This window comes from Ranitomeya variabilis, chromosome 2 (assembly GCF_051348905.1).
Source record: "Ranitomeya variabilis isolate aRanVar5 chromosome 2, aRanVar5.hap1, whole genome shotgun sequence".
NCBI lineage: Eukaryota > Metazoa > Chordata > Amphibia > Anura > Dendrobatidae > Ranitomeya > Ranitomeya variabilis.
The window spans coordinates 196,001,490-196,025,143 of record NC_135233.1 but is presented as its reverse complement, the minus strand read 5'-3'; the positions used below and the strand labels follow the sequence as shown (position 1 = coordinate 196,025,143).

General features: G+C 45.2%; 1 protein-coding gene and 1 pseudogene across 1 annotated transcript in view; one reads left to right on the top strand and one right to left on the bottom strand.

Moving 5' to 3' along the window:
• CNGA2 (cyclic nucleotide gated channel subunit alpha 2) overlaps positions 1-14,736 on the bottom strand; it is a 63,095-nt gene extending 48,359 nt beyond the window's left edge. The window contains exon 1 of the mRNA XM_077292342.1: positions 14,476-14,736. The gene's annotated coding sequence lies outside the window, so the exon portion shown is untranslated. The remainder of the gene's footprint in view (positions 1-14,475) is intronic.
• LOC143803693 (uncharacterized) overlaps positions 9,366-23,654 on the top strand; it is a 75,646-nt pseudogene continuing 61,357 nt past the window's right edge.

The window sequence follows — 23,654 nt, the reverse complement described above, 5'->3', positions numbered from 1 at the left end:
GCAGGATCCCCTGGAGCCAATGCAAAAGCCCAATCCTGAGGGTCGCCCCGGGGCAAGGAAATCACAATCCTGACCTGCTGAGCAGGATCTCCAGCAGAGCGAGATTTCAGGGACAAAAACAACTTGCAATTATTTTTGAAATTTTGAAAGCAAGATCTATTCCCCGAGAAAAATTCAGGCAAAGGAATTCTTGGTTCAGATATAGGAACATGAACAACAAAATCTTGTAAATTTTGAACTTTCGTGGTGAGATTATTCAAACCTGCAGCTAAACTCTGAATATCCATTTTAAACAGGTGAACACAGAGCCATTCCAGGATTAGAAGGAGAGAGAGAGAGAAAGGCTGCAATATAGGCAGACTTGCAAGAGATTCAATTACAAGCACACTCAGAACTGAAAAAAAAAAAAAAATCTTCAGCAGACTTCTCTTTTCTCTCCTTTCTCTGTCAATTAATTTAACCCTTTTTGGCCGGTCAAACTGTTATGGTTCTCAATGGCAAGAGAACATAGCCCAGGAAACATAAGAACTAGCTCTTGGAAGGATGGAAACTAAACTGACCATGAACTAAACCTGCCGCACAACTAACAGTAGCCGGGTAGCGTAGCCTGCGTTTTATCCCTAGACGCCCAGCGCCGGCCGGAGGACTAACTAATCCTGGCAGAGGAAAATATAGTCCTGGCTCACCTCTAGAGAAATTTCCCCGAAAGGCAGACAGAGGCCCCCACAAATATTGGCGGTGATTTTAGATGAAATGACAAACGTAGTATGAAAATAGGTTTAGCAAAATTGAGGTCCGCTTACTAGATAGCAGGAAGACAGAAAGGGCACTTTCATGGTCAGCTGAAAACCCTATCAAAATACCATCCTGAAATTACTTTAAGACTCTAGTATTAACTCATAACATCAGAGTGGCAATTTCAGATCACAAGAGCTTTCCAGACACAGAAACGAAACTACAGCTGTGAACTGGAACAAAATGCAAAAACAAACAAGGACTAAAGTCCAACTTAGCTGGGAGTTGTCTAGCAGCAGGAACATGCACAGAAAGGCTTCTGATTACAATGTTGACCGGCATGGAAGTGACAGAGGAGCAAGGCTAAATAGCGACTCCCACATACTGATGGAAACAGGTGAACAGAGAGGATGATGCACACCAGTTCAATTCCACCAGTGGCCACCGGGGGAGCCCAAAATCCAATTTCACAACATGATACCCCCTATGTGGGTGAAAGCCATTGTTTGAGCGCATGGCAGGGCTTAGAATGAAAGTAGCACTGTTTGACTTTTTGAACACAAAATTGACTAAAATCAATGGTGGGTGCCATGTGTCGCATTTGGAGATCCCCTGATGTACCTAAACAGTGGAAACCCCCCAATTCTAACTCCAGCCCTAACACAGTCCTAATCCCAACCCTAACCCCAATACACCCTAACCCTAATCACAACCCTAACCATAACCCTAACCACAACTTTAACCCCAACTAACCCCTAACCCTAATCCCAACCCTAACCCTAGCCCAACCCTAACCTTAGCCCTAGCTCCAACCCTAACCCTAGCCCCAACCCTAACCATAGTCCCAACCCTAATCCTACCCCCAACCCTAACCCTAGCCCAATTCCTAACCATAGCTCTAGCCCAACACTAACCCTAGCCACAACCCTAACCCTAGCCCAACCCTAACACTAATGAAATAATGGAAATAAATATAAATACATTTTATTATTGCATCACTTTTAACCTAAGTAAAGGGGTGATAAAGGGAGGTTTGAATTACTATTTTTTTTTATTTTGATCACTGTGATAGGGTCTATCACAGTGATCAAAAAGAATCAATAGGAAAAATTTCCTATTGGTGCCGGCCAGCAGATCTCGGCGGGCGCACTGCGCATGTGCCCATTTTCTTCCTGGAAAAACACGCCGCTGGCCGGAGGACATCACGGGGGGATGCAGAAGGGGCTAGGGACACCGGAGGTACCAGGAGTGGATCAGGGGACCCCATTTCTCTCTCTCTTCTGATGTGCGATCACATCAGAGGAGAGAGAAATTAAATGGGAAATTTGACTTTTTTTTGTGGTCGCCGTTATTCCGTGAATAACAGTGATTGCAACACTGGGGTTAGTAAAAACCGACCCAAATGATGTTGTCTGGGGTCTCAGCAACCCCTGGCAGTCGAGGCATCGGAGAATTTCCAACGCTAGAGGGCGCTATCCACTTATTTTTTTAGCGCCGTTAAAATGCAACGCTGAGGCATAAGTACCCTTAACTGCTGCCGTTAAAAGGCATATAGGCGGACGTTAAGGGGTTAAAAAGAGAAGCTTTTCGGCACGTGCTTAAGTGTACAAATCGCATATGTACTTGGGGGGGTGTGGGAGGGTGCCAAACTGAATTCTTGCCCCGGGTGCTAGAAAACCTAGATACTCCCTTAGGGGGACTGTGTGGTTGTCATAGTATATAATGGAGGATGATGTGGAGGTCACAGTAAATAAGGGGGATGATGTGCAGGTCATAGTCTATAAGGTTGGAAGGTGTGGAGGCCATGTACCATAAGAGGGACAGTGTGGGGCCATTTTTTTTGCAGATATCACAGTGAGGGGCAGTTATTTATCTGGGGACACAATGTTGGGCTTATATAAGGCACAGCATGGGTCATTAGTTTCATTCAGGCAACATTATAAGGGCCCATTGTTGGGATGCACTGCAGAAGACTGAAGAAGGTGGAGGTTTGCAGAGACGATCTATGGCTGGGAAGTCATCATGGCACCTGAATCTGTAAGGTACATAGATCTAAGAGTGGCTAAATGCATTAGCTAAATGTCAATTTTAAATGACCCCCCGATCTGCTATATCAAGCAGATGGTCAGTCATTTCATAGCCTGTTTAGACAGCTTGTGACCACACGTTCATGTGTACAGTACGATCTTTACATGATCATTCTGTGCACATAGAATAGCCTCGTTCTTGGCAGCATGGTTCACAGGACAATGTGCTGCCAAGAAAGAAGATATTTAAAGTGTGTCCCCCCTGTATATAAACATTTACTTAGGGAACGTAGCTGATATAAAAATCATACCAGGCATATACAGTTTAACCTAATAATGAATAATTTTCTTAATGCAAATGAAGGTGCATCGGTGCACCTTTGGCGTGGCCTATTCCTTGATGCACCATTACGCCCTTCTATTTGCATATATAAGCGAGTCCCTTGTGTAACTAAATGTTTGAGAGATTTTTTTTATAAGTTTATGTTCATTTATTCTGATTAGATCTGTGGGGAACCTGATCCTGAGTCTCACTCCAATCGCTCATGAGAAAGGAGAGCACATAGAGCAGAGCCGAAACAGTAGAAAGTCATAGTCCTGTCTCCTGAGCTCCTGGCTGAGCACTTCTAAAAGGTCTTTGGAGCAATCGATGGGGGTCTCAGGACACATTGCTGCACCAACCTGCACAGAAATAATGGACCTACAACATATAAGATATCTCCCAAAAGTTGAAGGGGTGTTCTGAAGGCAAGGTAAATCTCATTCTAAATCCAAATCTATTAAGTGCCATAATCGAAACTGGTTTCTAATATGCTTGCATTAAAAATTCCCTGTTCTTCCCTCACTCCAATATATTAATATATTCAGTCTTTTTAGAGTTTATCCAGCTCTTTTTCAGGCAGGTTACAGAACAGATCCGCATCTGATGAAGCCATAGTTGGCGAAACGCGCGTCGAGGCTCTCCATTCATATCCTCTGGGAAGCTCCTGTGTTACCCTACACACCATGTCACAAGGTAATGCTGCCATTGATTAGCATAGCATGTTTTGGGCTCCATATATCAGTTATTATATCGATCGATATGAGGATATTAGTTCTGACGATTGTATGAGCACCTGTCTTTACCTATAATCTGGGCTCCTCCACTTTACTTCAACTGCTGCCATGACTGATATGTTCAATGGGTGTACTATAGAAAAATCTTTTTTGCACTTAATATAAAGACTGGACATCTTTTGACCTACAGATTTGCTGCTATTTAGTCGAACTGCATTATTTATGTACATTTATTGATGTTACTGATGTTGGTTTTTCGTGCAATGGCCAGTCATTTATATTCATTGCGCGTTTCTTGGCTTATTTTGAGCATAGGTTATTTCAATATACCATAGCCTACTCCTGAATGGTGTCTCTGATTATATGGGACATAACATCTCACAGGACCACCCCAGGATCTTAAATCTTTATAAGCTTTAGGGACCCCCTTTTTTCCACCAGTCCCTACTTTTTGCCGTACGTCTGCCCTCAGTCCATATTATTTATATTCCTGCATATTGTTATATTTGTTGTTAACTAAACTTTTCCTGTTTCTATTGAACCTCTTCTGCTCTTGGGTCTCTTTATGTCTGCCAGATGAAATGTAGAATCCAATCACTAGTATTTTATTAATCATTGTACCAGAGCGGCAATTGATAAGGACTCCCTTCTTTTGGGTTTGCTGAGCAGATCCGCCTGAAAAAGATGTTGTGTGCGTGTACCCATAGCCTGACTTAATAGTAGGAGGTGTGACAACTTAAAGTGCATAGGGCAGCATTAACATCAAATACAGCCCAGGATAAAAGGGTGCTCGCTTTGAGACAAAGTTAACCCATAGCAGCATATGACCCTCAGTAGCCCTGTAGGAGAACTGAGCACAAGGGATAAAATGTTGTAATGCCGTATGACTTCCAGGCCTGAACAAAACCCTGCGGAATTGATCCGAAGGAGAGAAGTTGCAAGAGGGATGGAATTAGCCAGTGCCAGGCAACGATGACGAAGCCAGACTTGTATTCAAAAGGCCAGCGCGCCAAAAGGAGAGAAGTTACAGTTGCTCCTGCTACAGCTTCAGCAGTCAAGACAGTTGGCCACAGCCGTGTTTACAATCAAGGCCAAGACTCAAACGACGGTCAAGCACCAAAGACCAGAGCTACTCCAGTCAAAGTCCAAACTTCACCCCTTGATGGTCAAGCATCAAAGACCCGAACGACGCCGGTCAAGATTCCCAACCCAGACGACTCCAGTTAACAGCCAAGGACTAGCCCCCATTGATACAGATCAAGAAGACACTTGTCAGTGGTCAAGTACCGAAGAAGCCTTGAGGATATTTGGCCAGAGACCCGAGCCTGTGCCGGTGATAGGAGGAGACATGTGAGATGGGCCGTCACCTTCAGTAGAGACTTACGGTATCGGGCATGGGCACAGGAAGGGCTACAGTATAGACGGGGGCCGGCTGACAGAGCAGCCAAGATAGAACTGATAGGCTTTGTTAGGAAAACCTGCAGTTAATGAGATGAGAGCAGTGGCCTTTGTCGGGTCCAGGAAGCCACAGAAGTTCTTAAAGACTGTTCCTGCCTAGTACAATGTTTGCCCCCCTCCCAAATGGCATTAGGTTGGACTGTAGACCCCGACTTTATTCAGATATTCCCCACTGTATAACCTGCCTCTAATAACAATCCTCTATTCATATAATTCTGTTAAGCAAATTAACGTAGATTATTTTTCCACCTGTGTCTCCGCTATTTCATATGGTTCACCTGCTTACGCCCCACATTGGGTCTGTGTAGTCATATTAGAAGCATTCCTTATTTCTAAGTACTTAGTTTTATTCTACTAAGCAAAACTATCCATATAGACATCCGTTAGTTAATATTGCATTTTTCTTGAAACATGGTATGCTGCAAAGCAGAGGTAGCCCTCACTACTAGCTTTAGGATTGATCTGTGATGATTACTGTTAGTGGAGGTGTGCACACGCAGGTGCAGGGAGGATCCTGAATCGCCCTACTGGAAGCGGACACTCAGACATAGTAGACTGCATAAATTACCTGGAAATGATGCACGTCAGAGCACACGTTGAATCTGCAAGCAAAACTGTTAGTCAATGGCCCCGTCGGCACATACGCCTGACTCCCATTTTGCGATGGGTATGGACGTAATCCCCAACAGGTTCCAATAATGAACTTTGGGCAAAAATGCAATGTGAAAGGAGCCTTGATGATTGACCACCCAATGTGCCCCTTCGCCTTTTGATAATTACACATTGTGTGCCCTTCTCCAAAAATTATACATTTTTTGGGCAAATACTTGCCGTGCCAGTATTCATAAACATGCATTGTGTACAAAAAGTGGTGACAAGTGGTGGTTCAAAAATTAACATTTTTCAGGAGTTCAATAGGTTTGCTATCTGTTTGAAAAGTGACTAAGTAATAGGGAAGCACTAAGGCCCAGACAGTATAGCGAATGAAGAAGCAATGGGAAGTGCCAGTCCAGCACATATTGTGAATTTCAACCAGCATTCAGGACAAGAGCAGCGATACTATGCTGTTTATACAATGTTTATACACATAAAATGATAGCAGATACCAAAAATCAACCCCTTAATGACTTGTGATGTACTATGTCTGTTATAAGTCATCTCCCTGCTTTTGCTGCAGGCTTGCAAGCCAAGCTTTCTTTCCTGGTAGATGATGGCTGTATTATTCAGGTATCATCTGCCTTTAATAGCTGAGCTCTGCCATCTGCTGTTATCTTGTCAAATGCGGCTGTCAATCTCTGCAGGGGGTGTCAATCTACACTGTCAATGCTTGCCAATCATAATCGGGGGGGGGGCATCCTATGAATCCCTCATGACATTAATTAGGAGACCGAAAAAGTGTAAACAGCGTCCAATCCAAGGTGAAATTTAAAAAAAGCTGAATTTTTTTTTTCCACCATAGCAAATACAAATACAACTTTTTGAAAACAGGTGGGTTGTCACTTCTCAGCTATAGGGTGACCCGGGGCCAGGGGTTCCTTCACTGTCCCTAACCCTAGGGGGTGCCCTAGCTCGCTCTATTGCCCGGGATACTTTTGAAGGTGAAGATGCCGGGGCACCCTTGCTTTATTTCCTGAATCAGCCCTCCATCTGTTCAATTCCCCCACCAAGTGAAGATGGGAGCTACCGTGCACTGTAGTACATCAACCAGATAAACAATGCAGCATGAACAAGGGTAAATGAAAATACAAAGCATACAAATATTCACTCACATAGTATAGAGGAATGCACCGGGGAGTTGAGGACTGGGAAAAACCAAAGTATGAGAAGGGAAGCAAATTATCACATTTACAAACCATGCAACAGTCACAGATAACTCCTCCAAACTGCTTCTCACATAACCTCCAAACCCCTCTCCTCCCAGCCATGCAGTATAAGCTAGCTCTGACGATGTGATTCAATCAGGACCCAGATTATATAGGGGATAAAAGTGGCTAATCATGCTCAGCTGAGAGCTCAGACTCCCATAGCACCCAACATGGCCAATTAACCCCTGTTCTGCCAAAAGAAATTAACACCATTTAAAAAGAAGGTGACGTGTTTCTTTTTGGCACAGGAGTAGGAGCAATCAGATGATGCGGTAATACCGTGACAGTACCCTCCCTTCTACAAAGGACCTCCGGAACCTCAGGAACAAGTTTATTTGGGTGTCACACATGAAAAGACAGGATCAGGGCTCGCTACATGGACATCAGATGCTGGTACCCACATCCTCTCTTCAGAACCATATCCCCTCCAATGTACCAGATACTGAAGCGACCGACGAACTAAACGAGAATCCATGATTTTCACTGTCTGAAATTCTAAGTTCACATCAACAATGACAGTAGATGGTGGTAGCAGTGATGGTACCGAAGATGCAACATACATTATGGATCCTAAAAGTAATACGCGGCAAAGCAAGGCAGAATGCTAAGGGATTGACAAAGGCTATGATCTTAGGACCGATAAACTTGGGACCCAGTTTCCAAGCTGGAAACTTCAATTTAATGTTCTTAGAGGACAACCACACCAAGTCACCAACACACAGGGCCAGATCCACCAAATGTCTCCGATCAGCCACACTCTTATATTTGGATCCCATCTTCCTCAAATTATTTGTAACCTCCTGTCACATGGACGTAATAGATGATGAAAACTGTTCCTCTTAAGGTAATCTAGAACAATTCTTATTAAATTTGCTGAACTGAGGATGAAACCCATACTCCGCAAAAAAGAGGACTTACCAGTAGATTCATGACAACGATTATTTACTGCGAATTTGGCTAACGGTAAGTAGGTAATACAGTCCTCCTGATTCTCAGACACAAAACACCTAAGATAAGTCTCAAGATTCTGGTTAATCCATTCAGTCTACCCATTAGACTGCGGGTGAAATGTAGAAGAAAATGACAGATAGGTGCCTAGACACGTGCAAAATTCCTTCCAAAACTTGGAAACAAACTGTACCCTCTGGTCAGAAACAATATAGGTCGGAATCCATGTAATTTTACAATTTCGCTGACGAAAATTTGCTCCAAGGACTTGGTGTTTGGTAAAGCTGGTAGTGCAATAAAATGAGACATCTCACTTAATATATCCACGACAGCCCAAAATTACCGTAGTCCCCACCGACATGGGTAGATCCGTGATAAAATTGACCATCAATTGAGTCCAAGGTGTACTGGGGATCTCCAATGGTTGGAGAGTCCCCGACGGAGTATGAGAGGTCTTAGAACTCGCACAGACACTGCACGCGGCTACATACTCCCAGACATCCTGATGAACTCCTGGCCACCAAAAACGCAGAGTAAGAAGATCAGTGGTGGCTTTATTACCTGGATTTCCAGCCAAGACCGAATCGTGATGTTCACTAAGGACTCTTAGACGAAGATTCTCAGGAACAAACAGTTTACCTATAACCACCTCTGTTTTCCACTCACCCCCCTCTTTAATGCAAATTAAATTTTATACCCCATTGAGGTCCAGTTTTGAAAACCGTTTTGCTCCTACAATCTGATTAAAGAGGTCCGGGATCAGAGGAAGCAGATATGGATCCTGGACCGTAATCATATTGAGTTAGGAAAGCTAGGCTTGAGAGTTACCCCCCATCTTTTTTCTTTACAAAAAGAACCCCGCGGCAATGGGGGATGAGGATGGTCTGATATGACCCTTTCCCAAATTTTCTCCTATATAGTCCTTCAAGGCCTCTGGACCAGAGATAGTGTATTCAGTCTGCTCTTAGGCAGCTTGGCCCCAGGAACAAGGTTAATGGTGCAGTCATAAGGAGAGAGTTCTTGGCACCCCTGCTCCGAGAACACATCCCCAAAATCAGACAGGTATTTCAGCATGGACTGGGTATCCGCCCTTGCAAGTTGGGTACCCAAGCAGTGTCCTTGACAATACTCACTTCACGTTATCACTTTTCTGTGTCTGCCAATCTACCACAGGATTGTGCAGAGTGAGTTAAATAAGTCCCAGTACCACAGATGAGGGCAGGCCCTCTAGCTCATAACAGTCTATTACCTCAGAGTGCATGGCCCCCACCTGAAGATGTTAACCTCGAACGACTTGAGTAAAATACCCCTGTCTCAAAGGGGCAGAGTTTATGGCGATTATGGGTATGAGTCTGGACAGTGTATGTGGATTGAGGCCTCGGACCTGGAGAATCCTAGCATTGATCAAGTTAAACTCTGCCCCACTGTCCAGAAATGCAGACACATCTACCTTAATTTCACCCAGGTGAATTTCAGCTGGCAGAAAATATTGTGCCCTACCCATGGAGGTGATGAGTACACCCGGGTTGCTAACCTCCCAACAACCTGGGCCTCTTCATTTTCCTGCGGCTCTTTACCATGAGGTCGGGAAGGACATGTGCAAATGAAATGGACTCTTTTTGCCACAGTAAAAATACACTCCCCTTTGCGCCAAACCACAGACAGTTTTCCAGAGTGAGTTACTGCACCCACCTGCATGGGTTCCTCAGATGACTCATTCCTGATCTCCCTTAGCCCCGGACCTCCTGCATACAGGGGTGTCTCCCTATGTCTCTGGCGAAGACGGCGATTAACCTGGATTGCCAGAGACATGATTGCCTCGAGGGAGACTGGAGTCTCATACAGAGACAAGGCATCTTTCACCCTTACTGTAAGCCCTCACAGAACTGGCTACAGAGTGCGGGGTCATTCCACTTAGTGTCCGTGGCCCACCTCTGAAACTCAGAGCAATACTCCTCCACCGGCCCATCTCCTTGCTGAAGTTGGTGCAGTGTGCTCAGCCAAGTCGGGGTTGTTGTATATAAGGCCCAGCAACAGAAACAATTCCTCCACTGTCTGAAGCGACTGGGAGTCAGATGGGAGAGAAAACACCCATGCTTTGGGGTCCCCCTGAGGGAGTGAGATCATTATTCCCACGCTCCTCTATACCTGAGGAAACAGGACGTAACATAAAGTACAGTTTACAGGCCTCTCTGAAAACTATAAACTTGTCACGCTCCCCCAGAGAACCAAAGCAATCTTGGTCTCCACTACGGTTTGCCTGCAAGACATGATTCCTACATCAGATGTATTAGGGTGCTATAAAACAGCAGTGCATAGATATGCCACCTCTAAACTGAGCTGCTGCGATTGTCCTATAGGATCTATAATGGAAAAAAAAATGGTTACTGTCAGAACTAATGTCATGACTCAGCTTTGCTTTTGGGGTGACCTGGGATTAGGGGATACGTCCCTGTCCCTAACACTAGGGGGCACCCTAGCTCGCCCTGCTCCCTGGGATGTTTATGAAGGTGAAGATGCCGGGGCCTCCACTTTTGCCTTATCTTCTGAATGAGCCCTCCATCTGTTTCCTTCCCCCACCCAAGGCCGAGGGGAGCTGTCCTGCACCGTAGTACACCAACCCGACGAACAAGGCAACGTGAACAAGGGTAACTGAAAATACCAAGTGTACAAATATTCACTCACATATAACAGAGGAATGCACCAGGGAGTGGAGGATGGGGAAAACACAAAGTAAGAGGAGGGAAGGAAATTACCACACTTACAAACCCATGCAACAGTCACAGATAACTCCTCCAAACTCATTCTCATATAAACAACAAAACACCTCTCCTCCAAGCCACGCAGCATAAGCTAGCTCTGACAATGTGTTTGAATCAGGACACAGATTATATAGGGGATAAGAATGGCTAACCGAGCTCAGCCGAGAGCTCAGACTCCCAGAGCTCCCAACATGGCCAATTAACCCCTGTTCTGCCAACAGAAATAAACACCATTTAAAAAGAAGGTGAAGTACTTCTTGTCAGCGCACGAGTAGGAGCAATCAGACGCTACGGTCTTCTGATGCCTCTCTGTTGTAGTAACCCCTTGATATGCGTCTTTCTCATGTATTTCAGAAAGACCCACCTGTGGTCGAAACGTTGCATTTGTATTTGCTATAAATAAAACTTCAGCTTTTTTTAAATTTCACCCTGGATTGGACGCTGTCCAAGTTTATTAAGATTTTCCTATTAATCCGTGAAAAAGAGTCACCCAAGTGCTGTCCGATTTCTTTACAGACCCATAGACTTACATTATCAAGTTTGATCAGACACTGAAATCAATAATCGGACGTGTGTGGATGCTTGTGTGCAAACTACTCAGTCTGAGGAAAACATCAAACTACCCCGTAGACTATCATAGGAGCAAGTGCTAGCCTCGAAAAGATGATGTCTGAACGAGCCCTGATGGTGACATTGAAGAGGTGTGATTCTGATGGGAGGTGTCTGCTATGGCGCCCACCATTCCCAGATGATGTGATGACCTTCTTTAGCTGTGAGTAGACGAGTGCTCCTAAGGCCTCTCTCAGATGAGCGTACAGCACGGCCCAGTGCTATGTGATGTGTTATCGGATTACACTTGGACCAATGTTATGCTATGTGGCAGCACACATTTACTATTTTTTTCTCATGCTAATCCAGCATGTTGCGAGTGGCTCCACAAATTGGATCATGTGCACCCATACAAGTCTATGCACTCCAATTTGAGCAGATACACACAATGGAGAAGATGGAGAAATTAAGTTCTCCGTCTTCTCTGCACCTGGATCACAGTAACCTGACACTCGACACTCTGATGAGAGTTTGATCTGAGTGTCATTACAATAATCGATGCGATTGTCTCAGAAAGGAAAATCTTCACTCATGTGATTGATCTAATACAACATTGTTCTGAATGGTAAATGTAAATGAATATGGGATCTATGGGAATATGGGATCTATGGGAATATGTGATCTATGGGCATATGAGATCTATGGTAATATGGGATCTATGGGAATATGAGATCTACGGGAATATGGAATCTATGGGAATATGGGATCTATAAGAATATGGAATCTATGGGAATATGGGATCTAGGAGAATGTGGGATCTACATGATTATGGGATATATGGACATATGGAATCTATGGGAATATGGGATCTATATGAATATAGGATCTATGGGAATAGGAGATCTATGGGAATCTGGGATCTATGGACATATGGAATCTATGGGAATATGGGATTTATATGAATATAGGATCTATGGGAATATGAGATCTATGGGAATATGGGATCTATGGGAATATGGGATCTATAGGAATATGGGATCTATGAGATTACATAATATATGGGAATATGGGATCTATGGGAATATAGGATTTATGGGAATATGAGATCTATGGGAATATGGGATCTATGGGAATATGGGAATATGGGATCTATGGGATATAGGATCTATGGGAATATGGGATATATGGACGTATGGGATCTATGGGAATATGGGATATATGGACGTATGGGATCTATGGGAATATGGGATATATGGACGTATGGGATTAATGGTAATATGAGATTTATGGGAATATGGGATCTATGGACATATGGGATCTATGGGAATATGGGATCTATGAGAATATGGGATCTATGGGAATATGGGAGGGATATAGGATCTATGGGAATATGGGATATATGGACATATGGGATTAATGGTAATATGGGATCTATGGGAATATGGGATCTATGGACATATGGGATCTATGGGAATATGGGATCTATGAGAATATGGGGTCTATGGGAATATGGGATCTATGGACATATGGGATCTATGGGAATATGGGATCTATGAGAATATGGGCTCTATGGACATATGGGAATATGGGCTCTATGGACATATGGGAATATGGGATCTATGGGAATATGGAATCTATGGGAATATGGGATGTATGAGAATATGGAATCTATGGGAATATGGGATCTATGGGAATATAGGATCTATATGAGATCTATGGGAATATGGGATCTATGGACATATGGAATCTATGGGAATATGGGATCTATGGGAATATAGGATCTATGGGAATATGGGATCTATGAGAATACGGGATCTATGGGAATATGGGATCTATGGACATATGGAATCTATGGGAATATGGGATCTATGGGAATATGGGATCTATGGGAATATGGGCTCTATGGACATATGGGAATATGGGCTCTATGGATATATGGGAATATGGGATCTATGAGAATGAGGGATCTACATGAATATGGGATATATTGACATATGGAATCTATGGGAATATGGGATCTATATGAATATAGGATCTATGGGAATATGAGATCTATGGGAATATGGGATCTATGAACATATGGAATCTATGGGAATATGGGATCTATATGAATATAGGATCTATGGGAATATGAGATCTATGGGAATATGGGATCTATGGGAATATGGGATCTATGGGAATATAGGATGTATGGGAATATGAGATCTATGGGAATATTGGATCTATGTACATATGAAATGTATGGGAATATGGGATCTATGAGAGTACGTAATATATGGGATCTATGGGAATATAAGATGGGAATATGAGATCTATGGGAATATGGGATCTCTGGGAATATGGGATCTATGGGACTATAAGATCTATGGAAATATGGGATCTATGGGAATATAGGATCTATGGACATATGGGATCAATGGTAATATGGGATCTATGGACATATGGGATCTATGAGAATATGGGATCTATGGACATATGGGATCTATGGGAATATAGGATTTATGGGAATATGGGCTCTATGGACATATGGAATATGGGATCTAGCTACTGATTTGAAAAAGAAGGTGATTTAGTTATTGATAAAGGTCAATGGCTTATTTTAAATTGTAGACATCGACACCAATACAATGACCATTACTTTCTGTTAAAATGTACATTATTCTAGAAATGTATTTACCAATTTTCTTCATGACATTGCAGAAATACAAGTCATGCCTTTCCCCCCTGTGCACTTATGCCAATATAACAAATATTATCATGAGTTGGGGCTAATACTAAGGAAGCGTCCGTCATTAGTCTCCTGAATGTAATTGATTGCGATGAATAAAGTAACATTAATAGAAATGTCTATTACTAATTCCTTCTAACTTCGTGGTCTCTCCGTACATTTTCCGCCCCTTGTAAGTGACGTTACTTTCACAAAGTATCTGCGGTTCCAATGACAAGTACACTTTTATTATGGAACTCGGATCTTTCTGCTTTTTAGAGACTTTATGGCGTTCACTATTTAATCGATAAGTGGCGACATAATGGAGAATACCTGCCCCCACACACCAGTCCCCCTCATATTCTTACCGTACGGTGGTCTTGGTCTAATATTCAGCCTCCGAGACGCAGCAGCTACAGATCTGTCTCCAGTGCTGATTTGTGGCCCTTTTATTGTTTGGCCCTTTTATCCCTCTGTTGTCGGCATCCCTTTCTTCTCACCATCTCTTCTATATTCATGGCTCCTCCACTTTCTTACCTTTCCGCTCCCTCCGCCTCTCTCCTGTTTGTTTTCATGATAATGAAAGAGACTAATTATTCTCTAAGGGAACACAATGCCAGAAAATCACAGTCATAGCGTCCTGTACCTAGAGGCAAAGTAAACAGTATAACGGCGTGTAATAATAAGAATGATTCCAATATCACTTATTTACCATGGATTTTACAGGTTAACCTTCTAACAACCCGACACTTCTAGAACACATGGGGCCGGATTCATTACTGTATTCTCATTATGGCCGCCACTATACAAGATGAGAGGTCACGGCTCCACTAGCCCCTGACAAAGCCTGGTGCGAAACACACGTTGCCATACTGTGCCGAGTGTCTGCTCCATTGATGGTGGCATGTGGTGGTCATTGGCCCTTTTGCACTCTGCTAAGAGCCTGTGCTGCTGGGGTCCTCCTCATAGTTGGGGCCGGTTTACCTAAATGTATATATTTGTGTTTGCTATGACATTTTGGCATTGAGTTACTGCACTCAGAGCTTTTTTTTTGAGGAGTTATCTTTATAATTGAGATTCTTTATCATTCTTACCGTATTTTATAATATTTTTGGTCCCTGAAATGATTTTTGGTTATGTGTTACATCCCCACTGTTTTATACTTCTTCTTCTTACTTGCCATAGTATAATTGACCATCGATCACTTTTTTCTGTTTTTTTTTCAACATATATTTTCTTTCTTCTAGTATTTGTGTATTTAATGTTTAATTAATAAAATGTGGACATATTTACAGTATGTGTACGGATTTTTTGGTGTTTATCCAGTTTTTGAGTTATTATTATTAATAAGTTGTTTATAGGTTTCAAATATTGTATTTATTTCTTTCTTTGAGTTGTTGGTGTTTTGTACCTTTTTTTTCCTACTTTTTTTTACCTATTCATCTTTCCGTTTTCATTTTTTTTAATGTCATTTTGTTATGCTTTCATCAACATTTTTTTTGAATATGTGACTTTTTGCCCCAGAATGTTGTAAAACAGGTTAAAGAAAAAAATAAAGAGCAATTTTTTTGATTTTGCACAAAACTATGTGACCTGTGTACGCCATATGGTTAATGTCAGCGACCTCTGTAGTGGTCGGGTAATATAAAACTTTGAAAATGTCATGAAAATAATTTTATCCTACTTTAAAAAGAATACGTCAGCATTTTTTTTTACTATGTAATCTGACAGCAGCATGATGAAGAGACGGAGACCCTGATTCCAGCGATGTGTCACTTACGGGGCTGTGTGCTGCAGTTTTGTTATAATCCCTTTTCTTTGCTGTAGATGTAGCAGTGAGCTCTGTATAACCCCGCCCACACACCTTATTTGCAGCTTTATGTGTACATTATGCATGGTCAGCAAGCAGCCAATCAGTAGTTGGGGGCGGGGTAACATAGATTAGCTGGACTGGTTGCATGTGACTCACAGGTAGTGATAATCTCCTGCTGATAAAACACTGATTGCATTAAAACTACAGCACACAGCCTAATAAGTAACACCTCACTGGAATCAGGGTATCTGTCTCTCTACTGCTCTCAGATTAAATAGCTGAAACCTGCTGATAGATTCCCTTTACGTTCTGCATATTAATATACACTGCAGATTTAAAATATTTGTGAAAAATAACACACCCAAGATAATGGCGCTACCCCATATTTTTTATCCATTTTATTTTTATTCCTATGCCAGTCCCCTTATCCTTCATATTACAACTGGTGAGAGGGTTAATATGACAAGGGAGATATATACCTAATCATTTAAGGGTTAACTTTGTGCTTTCCCTCTACATTGGCGCAGATTAAAAACACACCTTGGGTTTTGGTCTGGTAGAGAAGTGTGTAAGGGCTGCTCTATGGCAATGGTCTGTGAGTTAGGAGTCATCATAGAATCCTAGAATGTTAGAGGTGGAAGGGACCTCCAGGATCATCGGGACCTCCAGGGTCATCGGGTCCAACCCCCTTCTCAAAGTAGGATTCAATAAATCATCCCAGACAGATGTCTGTCCAGCCTCTGTTTGAAGACTTCCATTGAAGGAGAACTCACCACCTCTCCTGGCCGCCTGTTCCACTCATTGATCACTGTCAGGAAATAGGAAGAATTTCTTATTTCTTCAATTACACATACAGAGCTCTCAGCTGCAGTTTCCTCTGCCTGCCAGCACAGGCTGGAATTCTAAGCCACTCTTCCTCCCTCCCCCCTGCTATATAGCTGTAAATTGAGACCAGCATGCCAGCAACATTCACTGAGGAGTTTTATGGCTTTAAGCTGGGAAAGCCAGTCTTTTGTTTCGGGAGCCCAGAGCATAGCAGAAAGTGAGAAACGCATTACTACGTAACTGGGTCACCTAGCTACTCCATAAGATACTAAAAGAAAGAACCTGGCACTCAACTTAATGCTTGTGAGATTTTAATCGTAGTAGCCAAAACGTTTCGGTCCTATATCTGGACCTTCATCAGTTACATACTATGGTGAAAAAAGTAAATGACTTTAGTGTCATATAAGGCACAGCATGGTCTGCGTCTGGTATTTGCGCAGATAGGTTTAGGCACACAGAATGGACTTATTCACGCTGATAGGTGCTGTGCTTGTGTCCAGACACGGTATCCCCGCTTGTCTGCAGACAAGCGGGGATACCGTGTCTGGACACAAGCGCAGCACCTATCAGCGTGAATAAGTCCATTCGGTGTGCCTAAACCTATCTGCGCAAATACCAGACGCAGACCATGCTGTGCCTTATATGACACTACAGTCATTTACTTTTTTCATCATAGTACGTAACTGATGAAGGTCCAGATATAGGACCGAAACGTTTTGGCTACTACGATTAAAATCTCACAAGCATTAAGTTGAGTGCCAGGTTCTTTCTTTTAGTATCACATGGTGTGGGAACCTACCTGGGCACCACCAGTAGTAGTGCACACGGCTTTATCTTTGACCTAGCTACTCCATGTCCATAATTAAACGAATCCCTAGGTCCCGCCGAGCATAACGACGCGGTTGTGTTGCCTTTCTACGAGGTTCATACACCAAGACATGCGGGATGATGGTTTTTCAATCCTCAAGAAAGAGGAGTGCATTCCATAGCTCTGCCCACCCCATGAGGTGATCCAGGGGGAGAAACCCTTAGTTTTGGGCAAAGGTATAAAACTCAGAGGCCCAGACAAAGGGGGTCTTTTGCCGGGGGATTCACCTATGACAGGCTTTTCACTCTGACCTGAAAATAAGTGGGGAAGGTCCCCTTCCCCGCCACCGCATGGCATACCATTGAATGATATATAAGAACCGTAAGTCGATTTTCACCGTTAATCCTTTTTTATTTGTAATTGTACTGTACATACGATACTTGTCTTTTTAATAATATCCTTTTACCCTTTTGTAAACACTGCCTACCTTTTTGGAGTAAAACATAAAATTACTAGCTTTGTTTTTCCTTGCTCTATAACGTACTGTCACGTCCTCTGAAGTGAATTACACTACAAATTTGGGTTGGCTCTGGACCCGATATTAATTAAGAAGTCAGAGCTGGTGGCAGCGGATTTGTCCTGTGCGTTTGGGACCCCTGGTAGCAAAGGACGGCATTAGTGATTGGATTTGAGCAATCATTCATTTCACTAAAAACTTGCACAGTTCTTGAGAGGACTCAAGAGAACTTGAGAGGACTGCGCAAAAAAGTTTTGGAGAACAAACTCAGTTTTTACTAGTCCTGAGACAATTGTGTGTATAGCAATTACCCCCTCCCTTTTCTTCATTTATTTGTCCTATCTTTTATTTGGCAACCATGGTTATGCTGGGAGAGGCCTTTTATAAGAAGCAGTCCAAGGACACTCTTATTGCCTTGTGCATGTTGTAGCAGATTGACTTTGCGGGCAAAAACAAAGACCAACTGGTCGCGGATCTGGTGCAATGGGAAGCTGCTCATGACCGCTCTCAGAGCGCAGTGGATGCAGAAGCCAGCACCAGTGCAGATGGTGCTGCGGCCGAGTTCCAACCACTGAATGTCGGCCCTACTTGCAACCAGGACAGATTGGACCTCCTCCTGCCGATGGCCTTGGAACAACTTCCCGCCGACGACCGTGATGAACGTCTGAGGCTGATTCAGCAATACCAAGTGAAAGCGGAGGCCCAGCGGGAGGCGGAGAGAGCCCAGCAGGAGGTGGAGAGAGCCGAATGGCAAGTGGAGCGGGAGTACCAGCTGGAGTTAGCCCGGCTCCAGGGGCCGAGGTCTTCCCAGTCCAGCGGCGAGCCCAACAGCGCCCAGATCCCTAAACCCCGGCCAGAGCACTTTCCGGTGATGGAAAAGGATGGGGACTTGGACACTTTTCTGCGGGCATTTGAGAAAGCCTGCAGACAGTACTGGCTGCCTGGGAACCAATGGGCCTGATACCTGACCCCAGGGCTAAAAGGCAAAGCTCTGGAGGCATTTGCTTTTCTCAAGCCAGACCAAGATGAAGACTGAGGCAATCAAGCAGGTTTACCGTAGAAAGTTTCGGAACCTCCAACGTGGCCCACACGACAGTTACAGCGATGTGGTGCATGGACTTGGGACCCACTTTGACCAGTGGACCCAAGGACTGTCAGTGACCACCTTTGCACAGCTGCGGGACCTGATGATCAAAGACCAATTCTTATATCTTTGCCCAGCTCAGGTGCAACAGTTCGTGTTGGACCGAGAGCCCAAAGACGTGACTAAAGCAGCGCAGATTGCCGATGCTTATGAGGCCAACCATAAATCATAAGTGCGGAAGCCAGTCACCGCCAGCTGGAGAGGAGGTAAGCCTGCAACCAACCCCAGTGCCCCTGCCAGCCAACCCACCAGAGGCCCTCTCCCCATTGCCAACAGCACCAGATCTACCGCCGACCTTCGCCAGTGTTTTTCCTGCAAACGGACTGGTCATATCAGCGCCAACTGTCCGGACAAGCAGAGAAACACCCCAGCCATGGCCCCAGGGCTTAATGCAGCATGTTGTGAATTTGGTTTTTGGGCTCCCCCGGTGGTCACTGGTGGTACTGGACTTGTGTGCTTCACTTTCTCTGTTCACCTGTTTCCATCAGGATATGGGAGTATCCTATTTAGCCTTGCTGCTCAGTTATTCTAGTGCCGGCCATCAATGTAACCAGAGCCTTTCTGTTGCATGTTCCTGCTTCTAGACTACTATCAGCTAAGTTGGACTCTTAGTCCTAAGTTTGTTTTGCATTTTTGTTCCAGTTCACAGTTATGTTATTTTTCTGTAGCTGGAAGCTCTTGTGGGCCGAAATTGCCACTCCGGTGTCATGAGTTGACACATGAGTCTTAAAGTAATTTCGGGATGGTATTTTAATAGGGTTTTCAGCTGACCGTGAAGTTCCCTATTGTATCTTCTTGCTATCTAGTAAGCGGACCTCGCTTTGCTGAACCTACCTTCATACTACGTATGTCTTTTCCTCTGAACTCACCGTCAATATATGTGGGGGGCTTCTGTCTCCTTTTTGGGGGAATTTCCCTAGAGGTAAGCCAGGTCTGTCTTTTCCTCTATTAGGGTTAGTTAGTCCTCCGGCTGGCGCTGGGCGTCTAGGGATAAAACGTAGGTACGTCACCCGGCCACTGTTAGTTGTGTGATAGGTTTAGCTCATGGTCAGCTCAAGATTCCATCACCCAAGAGCTGTTCTGTTATTTATGTTCTCTGACTTTCCCTTGCCATTGGGAACCATGACAGCAGCAGTTCTTTTGGTGGGTGGGGCGGTTGGGAGGGTGTATGAAAACGTGCAGCACGTCACCTTGGGGGGCCATGTCGCTACAGGCCTCAAGGACACCGGGGCTGAACGAACCCTCATCTGACCCAAACTGGCGGCCCCTGAACAGATTATTCCCGGGAAAACCCTGACTGTCACCGGGATTGGGGGCATCCACTGTCCCCTGCCCATGGCCCAGGTGTATATAGATTGGGGCGACGGGAGCGGGGTGAAGGAAGTGGGGCTGTCCGATAACTTGCCCGTTGATGTTTTATTGGGGACTGATTTGGGGCGGATGGTTGCATATTATGTCCCTGACTTCCCTCCCCAATCGAATGCTGATGATAGCGATGGGAAATTGCATGTGTTACCTGACAATGCTTTACCGATTAATGATGTACCTGATAACCATTTTTCTGAAAATGACGAGGGTAATACTGATGATGCTGACGATGAAAATATACATGTTTTACCTGCTAACCATTTATTTCCTAAGGATGATGTGTTCACAGGTGCAGGAGTGCTCAGCCATGTCTCTCTGTGGGGTGGGATGGCTGGGGAAACCCTAACAGTTGCAAGGGAAGATGCTAAGGGAACTGGGGAAATGCATGGGAACCGTGAGGAAGGTGATGCCGTGCAACTGACCAGTGCCACGGAGGAAGGTAACTGCCCCATAAGTAGCACTGCTCCTGAGATGTTGGGGGTGGATGGGGAGGTAGTACCCATAGCAGCGCCGGCTGATGGGTCTGTGGAAATCCTCGGGGAGACAGCCTACGTGGCTGCTGTTACCCGCAGTCAGAGTGCCCGGAACGCATATAACGTTCTGCCTTCTGGACCCTCCTCAGTCACAGGCATGACTGAACCAGAGCAGGTCCCATTGGGTTCCTGTGGGGAAGGGACCCTGACGTCGCTTCTGGCCCCCCTAGCCTGGAGCTCCAGGCTGCTCTGCACTCAGATGCGAGCCTGGAGAATTTGAGACACCTGGCCGAGACGCCCACCTCCGTGACTGATAATGAGAGGGTGTTCTGGGAACTACAGAGGTTGTACCGGGAAACAGTACCCAGAAAACCCCAAAAGGAGTGGTTGAGGGAAAGACAGCTGGTTGTCGCGGATTGCCCATGAAATCCCACTCACTGGACACTTCGGGATCAGCAAAACTAAGGCCCGGCTGTCTCAACACTTCTATTAGATCAAGATGGGGACAGATGTAACAAGCCACTGCTGCTCCTGTTTCACCTACCAAAGAGTGGGGAAGGCGGGGCCTGCTCTTAAGGCTCCCCTGATCCCTTTGCCAGTGATAGAGGAGCCTTTTTAGAGGATCGTGTTGGACATTGTGGGAAAGCAGGCCTTCCCCAGCAGCTCTGGAAGGCAATACAGCCTTACTGTGGAGACTACGCTACCCGGTACCCAGAGGCAGTGATTCTGTCCTCAACAAGGGCGGATAAGGTGCCGGATGCACTGTTGTCCATCTTTTTACGGGTAGGTTTTCCAAGGGAGATACTTACCGATCAAGGGACCCAATTCATGTCTTGCCTAATGGAGGCTCTGTAAGAGAATGCAGGTGAAGCGTCTGGTATCGAGTGCGTATCACCCACAGACCAATGGCTTGTGTGAGCACTTCAACAGAACCCTCAAACAGATGCAACGCATGCTGGTTGAGACCCAAGGACGCGACTGGGAGCGGTATCTCCCACACCTGCTAGTCGTTTACCAAGAGGTTCCGCAGGCCTCGACGGGGTTCTCCCCCTTCGAGCTCCTGTACGGCAGGCGAGTCTGGGGACCCCTTGGGTTGGTAAGGGAATCCTGGGAAGAGGAGCCGAACCCTTCTGAAGTGTCCATAGTGGAGCACGTCATTCGCTTCCGTGACAAAATGCAGACCTTGATGCAGTTGGTGCATGACAACATGATGCAGGCTCAGGCTGATCAGAAGCACTGGTACAACCAGAACGCCCGGGAGCAGACCTATCAGGTGGGTCAAAAGGTGTGGGTGCTGGTCCCTGTACCAAAGGATAAGCTTCAGGCAGCCTGGGAAGGCCTGTACCTCGTCCACCAACAGCTCGACCCAGTCACCTACGTGGTCACGCTTGACTACGCTCGGTGTAGGCGAAAGGCCTTTCACGTCAATATGATGAATGCTCATCACAAACGTGAAGCCTACATCCTACCGGTCTGCAGCCTGCCTGAAGCTAGGGAGTAAGACCCCCTCCTGGTTATGCTGGCCCAAGCCAAGGCCGATGGGTCCATCAAGGACGTGGAATAAGCGCCTTGTTAACCGAACCCCAGCGGTCGCAGTTGCAGACCACGCCGGAACCCGTCTGGGCGGTGTTCTCCAACTGACCAGAAATGACTGAGTTAGCGGTCCACAAGATGGTCACCGGGAATCACGCCCCACTAAGGCAAACACCTTATCGGATCTCCGACGAGGTGCAGCAGGTTATGCGCCAGGAGATCGATGAGATGTTACAGCTGCTGGTGATTCAAGGGTCCAAAAGCGCGTGGGCCTCACCTGTAGTTCTCGTGCCAAAGAAGGATCGGACCACCCGATTTGGCATAGACTACAGGGGGCTCAATGCCATCACAGCCTCCGACGCGCACCCAATGCCACGCATCGAGAAGCTGCTGGAGCGGTTAGCTAGCGCAAAGTATCTGTCTATAATGGATCTGAGTCGGGGATACTGGCAGATTCTCCTGAGCCCTGAGGCGCAGGAGAAGTCTGCCTTTATCACACCCTTTGGACTGTACGAATCCATGGTCATGTCCTTTGGCATGAAGAATGCCCCTACCACTTTCCAGCGGATGTCAACCACCTGCTTCAGGGACTGGAGAAGTATGCAGTGGCATACTTGGGTGACATTGCCATCTTCAGTTCCTCCTGGGATGAACACCTGCAGCATCTTCAGGAGGTGCTCAGGCGAATTATAGAACTACAGTAGCCTGGCAAATCCCTTGATGGACCTCACCAGGAAGAAGCTACCTCAAATAGTCAACTGGACCGATGGCTGTGAGGGGGGCCTTCCAGGGGTTGAAAACAGCCTTGTGAAACTCTCCTGTGTTACAAGCAGTCGACAGCAGTTGTTCCTGGGGCAGGTCGACGCCAGTGAGTTTGGGCCTCGGTGCTGTGCTCAGCCAGGTCATCTCAGGGAGCGAAGAGCACCCGTGTTGTGCCTGAGCTTGAAGCACTACAAAGAAACTGGCTCACAGGAGGACCGCCCCAGGAAAGGAAGACCAAGAGTCACCTCTGCTTCTGAGGATACTATTATCAGAGTCATTTCCGGTGACTACCTCTTGAAGCTCA